This window comes from Coenobita brevimanus, chromosome 28, assembly GCF_032717465.1.
Source record: "Coenobita brevimanus isolate Jiangsu-jjx chromosome 28, ASM3271746v2, whole genome shotgun sequence".
Taxonomy (NCBI): Eukaryota; Metazoa; Arthropoda; class Malacostraca; order Decapoda; family Coenobitidae; genus Coenobita; species Coenobita brevimanus.
In genome coordinates this window covers 36997846-37005345 of record NC_136981.1, presented here as the reverse complement: position 1 = coordinate 37005345, position 7500 = coordinate 36997846, and the positions used below count along the sequence as shown (strand labels likewise).

The following is a 7500-nucleotide window of genomic DNA, read 5'->3' as shown; positions in this document are numbered from 1 at the left end:
TAGATTATATGGATGGATAGATGGATGAATAGATAGATAGATAGATGGATGGATAGATAGGTAGATTAGAGATGGATAGATAGATAGATAAATAGATAGATAGATAAATAGATGCATACATACAGCCATATTGATTTTTTTTTTTTATGTGACCGACTCTGGGCATAGGCTTCACCGCCTGCTTTCAAGGCCCAGTAGTCCTCCTACGTACCGCACACCTCTACATGTCACCACTTCGGCGCTAACACCCACCGTCCATACTGAATACATGCTAGGGCTGTCTCATACAGGACTGGTGTATTGGTATTAGCGGGGGTATTTTTACGACATGTCGGCGGGTCTTCTGGTAGATCAGTAAAGTCTGATTGATAGATAAATGCATAAATACCATATGGATAGATAGATAGACAGATATACATACATACATACATACATACGGTACATACATACATACATACATACGGTACATACATACATACATACATACGGTACATACATACATACAGACATACGGTACATGCATACATACATACTATACAGATAGATAGAAATAGATAGATTGATGGAAATATACATACATGCCATATATTGTACATACATACGTACATACAATCATACATACCAGATAGATAGATAGATAGATAGATGTTGACCGTCCATATTGAATACATACCAGGGCTGCCGTCGTCAAGGCTGGTATGGTGGTGTTGGCGGTGGTATTTTGTGACTGTCGTTGGGTCTGGTGGGCTCAGTCCGGTATGAGTCAGCACCAGCATGCCTTCAGTATGGACGGTGGGTGTTAGCGCCGAAGTGGTGACATGTGGAGGTGTGTGGTACGTAGGACTGTTGAGTGTCTGAAGAAAAAATTGAGAAGAAATAGAGTAAAGAAGGAGTAGGGTGATGATGATGATGATGATGATGATGATGATGATGAGGAGGAGGAGGAGGAGAAAAAACAGAACGGAAAAAGAAGATGATGATGATGATGATGACGGGGAGGAGGAAGTGAAGAAGGAGGAGGAGGAGGAGAGGAAGAAGAAGGAAGAGGAGGAGGAAGAAGAAGAGGATGATGATGATGATGATGAGGAGGAGGAAGTGAAGATGAAGAAGAGAAAATAAGAAAGAGGAAGAAGAGGGAAGAGGAGGAGGAAAAGAAAAAAGGAGGAGGAGGAGGAGGACATAGGAACATAAGAAGAGAGGATAACTGCAGTAGGCCGGTTGGCCCATGCTAGGCAGCTCCTAGAAGAGTAACTGAACTACTAGACTGAGATAAGGATAGCAAAGAAGAAGGCTCTCCCCCGCCCTCCAAACCCTCCAGTCGAAGCCGGCAGGAAAAAGTCAGAAAGAACACCACGCAGTATAGAAAAACTGGCGTGGACATTTTACAGGAAAGTGTGAAAGGAGAATAGAGACTACGGTAGTGTAACCTGAAAAGAAATTTTTTTTGAATTAGTATTGGTTATAATATTTTCTTTATTCTATATCCACCCCTTATTTGTCATATGGTTATCTAGCCTATGCTTGAAACTCTCAATGGAAGAGGCAGCAACTACTTTACTAGGTAGCTTATTCCATTCGTCTACTACTCTATTACCGAACCAGTTTCTACCTATTTCCTTACTAAAACGGAATTTTTCTAGTTTGAAACCATTACTTCTAGTTCTATCCTGTATGCTCACTTTAAGTACCTTGCTAATATCTCCCTTATTTATACCCTTCATCCACTTAAACACCTCAATTAAGTCTCCCCTTACTCTACGCCTCTCTAGCGATTGCAGACAGTCTTTTCAGTCTGTCTTCATATGACAGGTTCCGAACATCATGTATCATTTTTGTCATTCTTCTCTGTACATTTTGTAACGAATTAATGTCCATTCTATAGTAAGGACACCAAAACTGTACTGCCTAGTCTAAATGTGGCCTTACTAATGCTAGATAAAGTTGCAGTATTACTTTTGATGACCTGTTGCTCACGCTTCTCGAAGTAAATCCTGTCTGTCTGTCTGAGTGTCTGGAGACAGACAGACAGACAGACAGAGAAGAAGAAGAAGAAGAAGAAGCAGGAAGAGGAGGAGGAAGAAGGAGGAGGAGGAGAAAGAATTCTGATTTTACAATATGCAAATCATCATCCTGCTCCCTGACTCAGCCCGGGACTCCAACCCACGTTCTTTCAGACAGCAGACCGCTTCCCTAAACGCCCGACCACCTCACCACCTGAATAAGATAGAGAGAGAGAGAGAGAGAGAGAGAAAGAGATATGGAAAGAGACAGACAGACAGACAGACAGATAGATAGAGACAGACAGACATATGAAGAGAGAGAGAGAGAGACAGAGACAGACAGACAGACAGACATAGATACAGAGACACATATGGACAGAGAGAGAGAGACAAACAGACAGACAGACATTGATACAGACAGACATGGAGAGAGAGAGAGAGAGACAGACAGACAGACAGAGATAGATACAGAGACAGACATATGGACAGAGAGACACACAGACGGACAGACAGACATAGATACAGACACATGGAGAGAGAGAGAGAGAGAGAGAGAGACACACACACACACACACACACACACACACACACACACACACACACACACACAGACAGACAGACACAGACAGACAGACAGATACAGAGACAGACATGGAGAGAGACAGACAGACAGACATAGATGGAGAGAGAGAGAGAGGGGGGGGGAGAGAATCATGGCAGCGAGAATAAAAGAAAAAGAAAAAAAGATAAAGAGAAATAGATTAAAAAGACGTATTAGGAGAAAATAGATAAAAATAGATAGAATATAAAAAATAGATAGATAAAATAGATTACAAAATAGATATAGATAAGAGAAAAAAATAGATAAATAATAGATAAATAAAAAATAGCTAAATAATAGATAGAAATAGATAGAAAATAGATAAAACAAAAAATAAATAGATAAAAAATAGATACAAGTAGATAAACGATAAAAATAGATAAAAAATGAAAAATAAAATAGATAAAAATAGAGGAAAGTAGATAGAAATTAAAATAGATAAAAATAGATACAAATAGATACAAGTAGATAAAAAATAGATAAAAAAATAAGGAAAATTAATTCGGAAAGTATTTTGAGTCAGCCTGGGGTTCTTTTTTTTTTTCTCTCTCTTAAATATAATTGTTTTAAAGCCTACGAGTTATATAAAGAGGAAAATGGGGAGGGAGGGAGGGAGTGTGAGTGAGAGAGGGAGAGGGAGGGAGTGTGAGTGAGAGAGGGGGAGGGAGGGAGTGTGAGTGAGAGAGGGGGAGGGAGGGAGTGTGAGTGAGAGAGGGGGAGGGAGGGAGTGTGAGAGGGAGAGAGGGGAGTGAATGAGTTTACGGGGGGAGAGAGAGGGAGTTGGGAGTGAGAGGGAGGGAGGGAGTGTGAGAAAGAAAGAGAGAGAGGGAGGGAAGGAGGGAGGGAGGGACGGGGTGAATTAGGAAGGGAGGTAAAAGGAAAGGATTGAGTGAGTGAGTTTGGGTGAGATTGAGTGAGTGAGAAAGTAAGCCAGTGAGGAAGCAAGGGAGGGGGGGGGGGGAGGCAGCTCGGACCAGTAAAATATAATTAACTTCACGAAAATATAAAGTTAGGTGGGAAAAGTGTGCAGGTATTTAGAGAGTGTGGTGGTGGTGATGGTGGTGGTGGTAGTAGTGGTGGTGGTGGCAGCGGTGGGTTGGTGGTGGTGGTGGCAGCGGTGGGTTGGTGGTGGTGGTGGCGGCAGCGGTGGGATTGGTGGTGGTGGTGGCAGCGTTGGGATTGGTGGTGGTGGTGGTGATGGTGGTGGCAGCGGTGGGTTGGTGGTGGTGGTGGTGATGGTGGTGGTGGCAGCGGTGGGATTGGTGGTGATGGTGATGGTGGTGGTGGCAGCGGTGGGTTGGTGGTGGTGGTGGTGATGGTGATGGTGGTGGCGGTAGGGGTGGTGGTGGTGGTGGTGGCAGGGGTGGTGGTGGTGGTGGTGGTGATGGTGGCAGGGGTGATGGTGGTGGTGGTGGCAGGGGATGTACTGTAGGATAGAGAGATGCTACCAAGTTCCCTATACCCCAGAACCTCCCTAACGCCTCTTCCTTAGCGATTTATTTTAGGATACGGTTGGTTATTATCCTTTTGCAGGTATGGCGATATTGGAAGGATTTATATCACACGGAAAAGGTGTAGGAAGCAAAATAAATCGGTTAAGAAGAGGTATTAGGGAGCTTCCTTACCCGACGAGAATAGCGTCAAATTTAAATGGCTTTGAAATGTTCGTTACTCCTGATCCTAAGTGGTTTATTCTGCATTGTACACCTACACTTCTTCCTGTATTCTGTTTATTCAGGTGCAATAGAAAATAAATCGGTTGGAGACAGGTGTTTGGAAAGCTGCGAAGGCAAATTGTAATACGGGTTTAAATCCGTCTCTGCCCCTAACGTATTTTCCTCGGTGATTTATTTCATCGGTCTCTCTCTCTCTCTCTCTCTCTCTCTCTCTCTCTCTCTCAAAATTACCACCTGATAGCAACAAATTAACGCAGAATACGATGCTAGTCACGAAGAAGTGCCGTGAAATAAGCTGCAAAAGGACGAATATCTGGACCAAGTTAAAGTGAAAGGACTATATTTTTTCACATCCTTAGATACTGTGTTGAAATACGACTTGGAACGTGTGATGGATTTGCTGTCGTGATTGTACTCGTGTGTGTGTGTGTGTGTGTGTGTGTGTGTGTGTGTGTGTGTGTGTGTGTGTGTGTAGAGCCGGAAGCGTGAGAGATAAGTACAGAGGATGTGGAAAGAGGGTACGCTCTCTCTCTCTCTCTCTCTCTCTCTCTCTCTCCATCCATCCACCCACCATCCATCCATCCATCTATCTGTCTCTCTCTCTGTCTGTCTATCAATCTATCTATCTATATATATCTGTCTATCTATCTATCCATCCGTCCATCCACCATCCATCCATCCATCCATCTATATATCTGTCTGTCTATCTATCAATCTATCTATCTATATATATCTGTCCATCCATCCATCCATCCATCTGTCTATCTATCTAAGCATCTATCTATCTATAGCCAAACGTTTTAATACCACAAGGGGTGGCCACAAACAAATCGCCTCCATGTCACCTTGTTCTACGTTGTCAGGCTACCCTCTCTCCAACTCACACAAACCCCTCTCTCATATACCTCTCCATCTCATCTTTTTCTCTAATATTTTCACCTGAGAGAGAGAGAGAGAGAGAGAGAGAGAGAATAAAAAGCCGTGATTAGGGCTGACAAAGATAGCGATTAGACTAAAGAGAGAGAGAGAGAGAGAGAGAGAGCTAACAGAAGATGGGAATTCGTTTAAGAGGGAGTGGCAGGGGGGCCTACATTAAAACCCAACCACCCCGCCTACTTCACCTCTTTCACTACCACGCCTCATTAAACGCACACTTCACACACACACACACACACACACACACACACACACACACACACACACACACACACACACACACACCTCTGTCTCTCCCCCTCCCTCTCTCCTCTCCTCTCTCTCTTCACCATACCTCCCTCCCCCCCTCCCCCTCCCTATTTCCCCCACCCTACTTTTTCTCCCTACCCCCTCTCTTTCCTCCTACCTACACCCCCTCCCTCTTTCACCATCCTTCCCCACCACAAACCACCTCACCACTAACCCATCCTTCTTCCCCTACCCCACATTTACCTCTCTCCCTCCCCCTCCCCCTCCCCTCCCCCACGCCAGCAGTGAAGAGGGCGGTGGTCATTAGCGCCATAATCACGACAGCCTAAAGCCCTTCTCACCAGGACATTTCCAGGAACATAATTTTGCTGGCCAAGGAATTCTCATCATTTTTCTTCCTCCGGTGGCGTTGTGAGTGACTTCGGAGGCCTGTTAACACCTCTCCATGAGCGATTTGTTCTGCGCAGTACACCTTAATATCCTCTTGTATCGTTAATGCTGAGAGAGAGAGAGAGAGAGAGACTAAAACAATATCATTACATGCAATACAATGGGAAGTAGAATTTAATGCCAGTGCGAAGAGGGGAGGCCTTCACGTGGTGGCACTGATATAACTGGGTGGTGGAGCTGCCTGGTTATACACACGTCCCTCACCTCCCTCCCTATCCCCCGAAAGGACGATGGTGGACTGCAGGAGAAGGGGAACTTCAGCCTGCAGTCCACTGGGTTCACGTTTCAGAGAACACTACTACTACTACTACTACTACTACTACTACTACTACTACTATTACTGCTGCTACTACTACTACTATTACTACTACTACTACTATTACTGTTACTACTACCACTATTACTACAACTACTACTACTACTACTACCACCACCACTATTACTACTACCACTACTACTACTACTACTACTACCACCACTACTACTACTACTACAACTGCTATTACTACTACTACTACTACCACCACTACCACCACCACCACTACCACCACCACCACTACTACTACTACTACCACAACTACTACTACTACTACCACTACTACTACTACTACTACTACTACTACTCATGTAAGTGGAAGACAGACGGGTAAACCTAACATTCACTTCCTGTAGAACAATAATGTAAAGAGATTTGAAAGTATGATTAATCAGGGCTTTGTTAACTATTCCGCCACTCTTTCATATTCCTTTTTCCTCCCTCCCACTTATTCATCTCTCCTTCAGTCTTCTGCTTTCTCTTCTTCCTTCCTTCCTTCCTCGCTCTGTTCCTTCCTGCCTTCCTTTCTTCCACCCTTCCTTCTTTCATTCCTTCCATCCTGTCTTCCTTGTTTCCTCCCTCCCTCCCTTCCTTCCTTTCTTCCATCCATCTTTCCTGCCTTCCTTCTTTCCTTCCTTCCTTCCTTCCTTCCTTCCATTCTTCCATCCTTTCTTCCTTCCATCCTTCCTTCCTTCCTTGGCTGGTCATCGCAACTGCTGGAACTCTCAGGAAAACAAGACTAAATGGAAAACAGGACGACGCTTGGGTACGATAATGTAGGCTGGGTGGGTGCTGGACTGGCTGACGTACAAAGTTAGTCCTTCAGTAACTCAATGACAGAGGCATATCTAGACCGGCCCATGGGGAGAATGTGACAAGGATAGGCTTATATATTTAGGGTTGTACCATCGTTGAGGAGGCTCCCTAACACCTTTTCCTAAGCGATTTATTTTACACCTTACTCTCCTCTTCTGTGATACATTAATTTACCGTCGTTGAGGAAGCTCCCTAACACCTTTTGCTAGGCGATTTATTTTACTACACCCTACTGTCCTCATTAATGCATAAATCCTTCCAGTATCGGCACACACTCCATGAATAGCGTACAAAACTAGATTAACCAGCCATATCCAAAAACAAGTCGCTAAGGAAAAGGTGTTAGGGAACTATTGCACACTGCTACGTGGTTTTGATCGACTGGGCAGCAAATTTACCAGCTTTAGTTAACTTCAGCACTTTGATGGATCTAGATTGAGTTAGATTAGTGAAGAG

At 44.1% G+C, this 7500-nt stretch overlaps 1 protein-coding gene across 5 annotated transcripts in view; it reads left to right on the top strand.

Moving 5' to 3' along the window:
* Gel (Gelsolin) overlaps nt 1–7500 on the top strand; it is a 129638-nt gene that overhangs the window by 54686 nt on the left and 67452 nt on the right. The gene's annotated exons all lie outside the window — the stretch shown is intronic.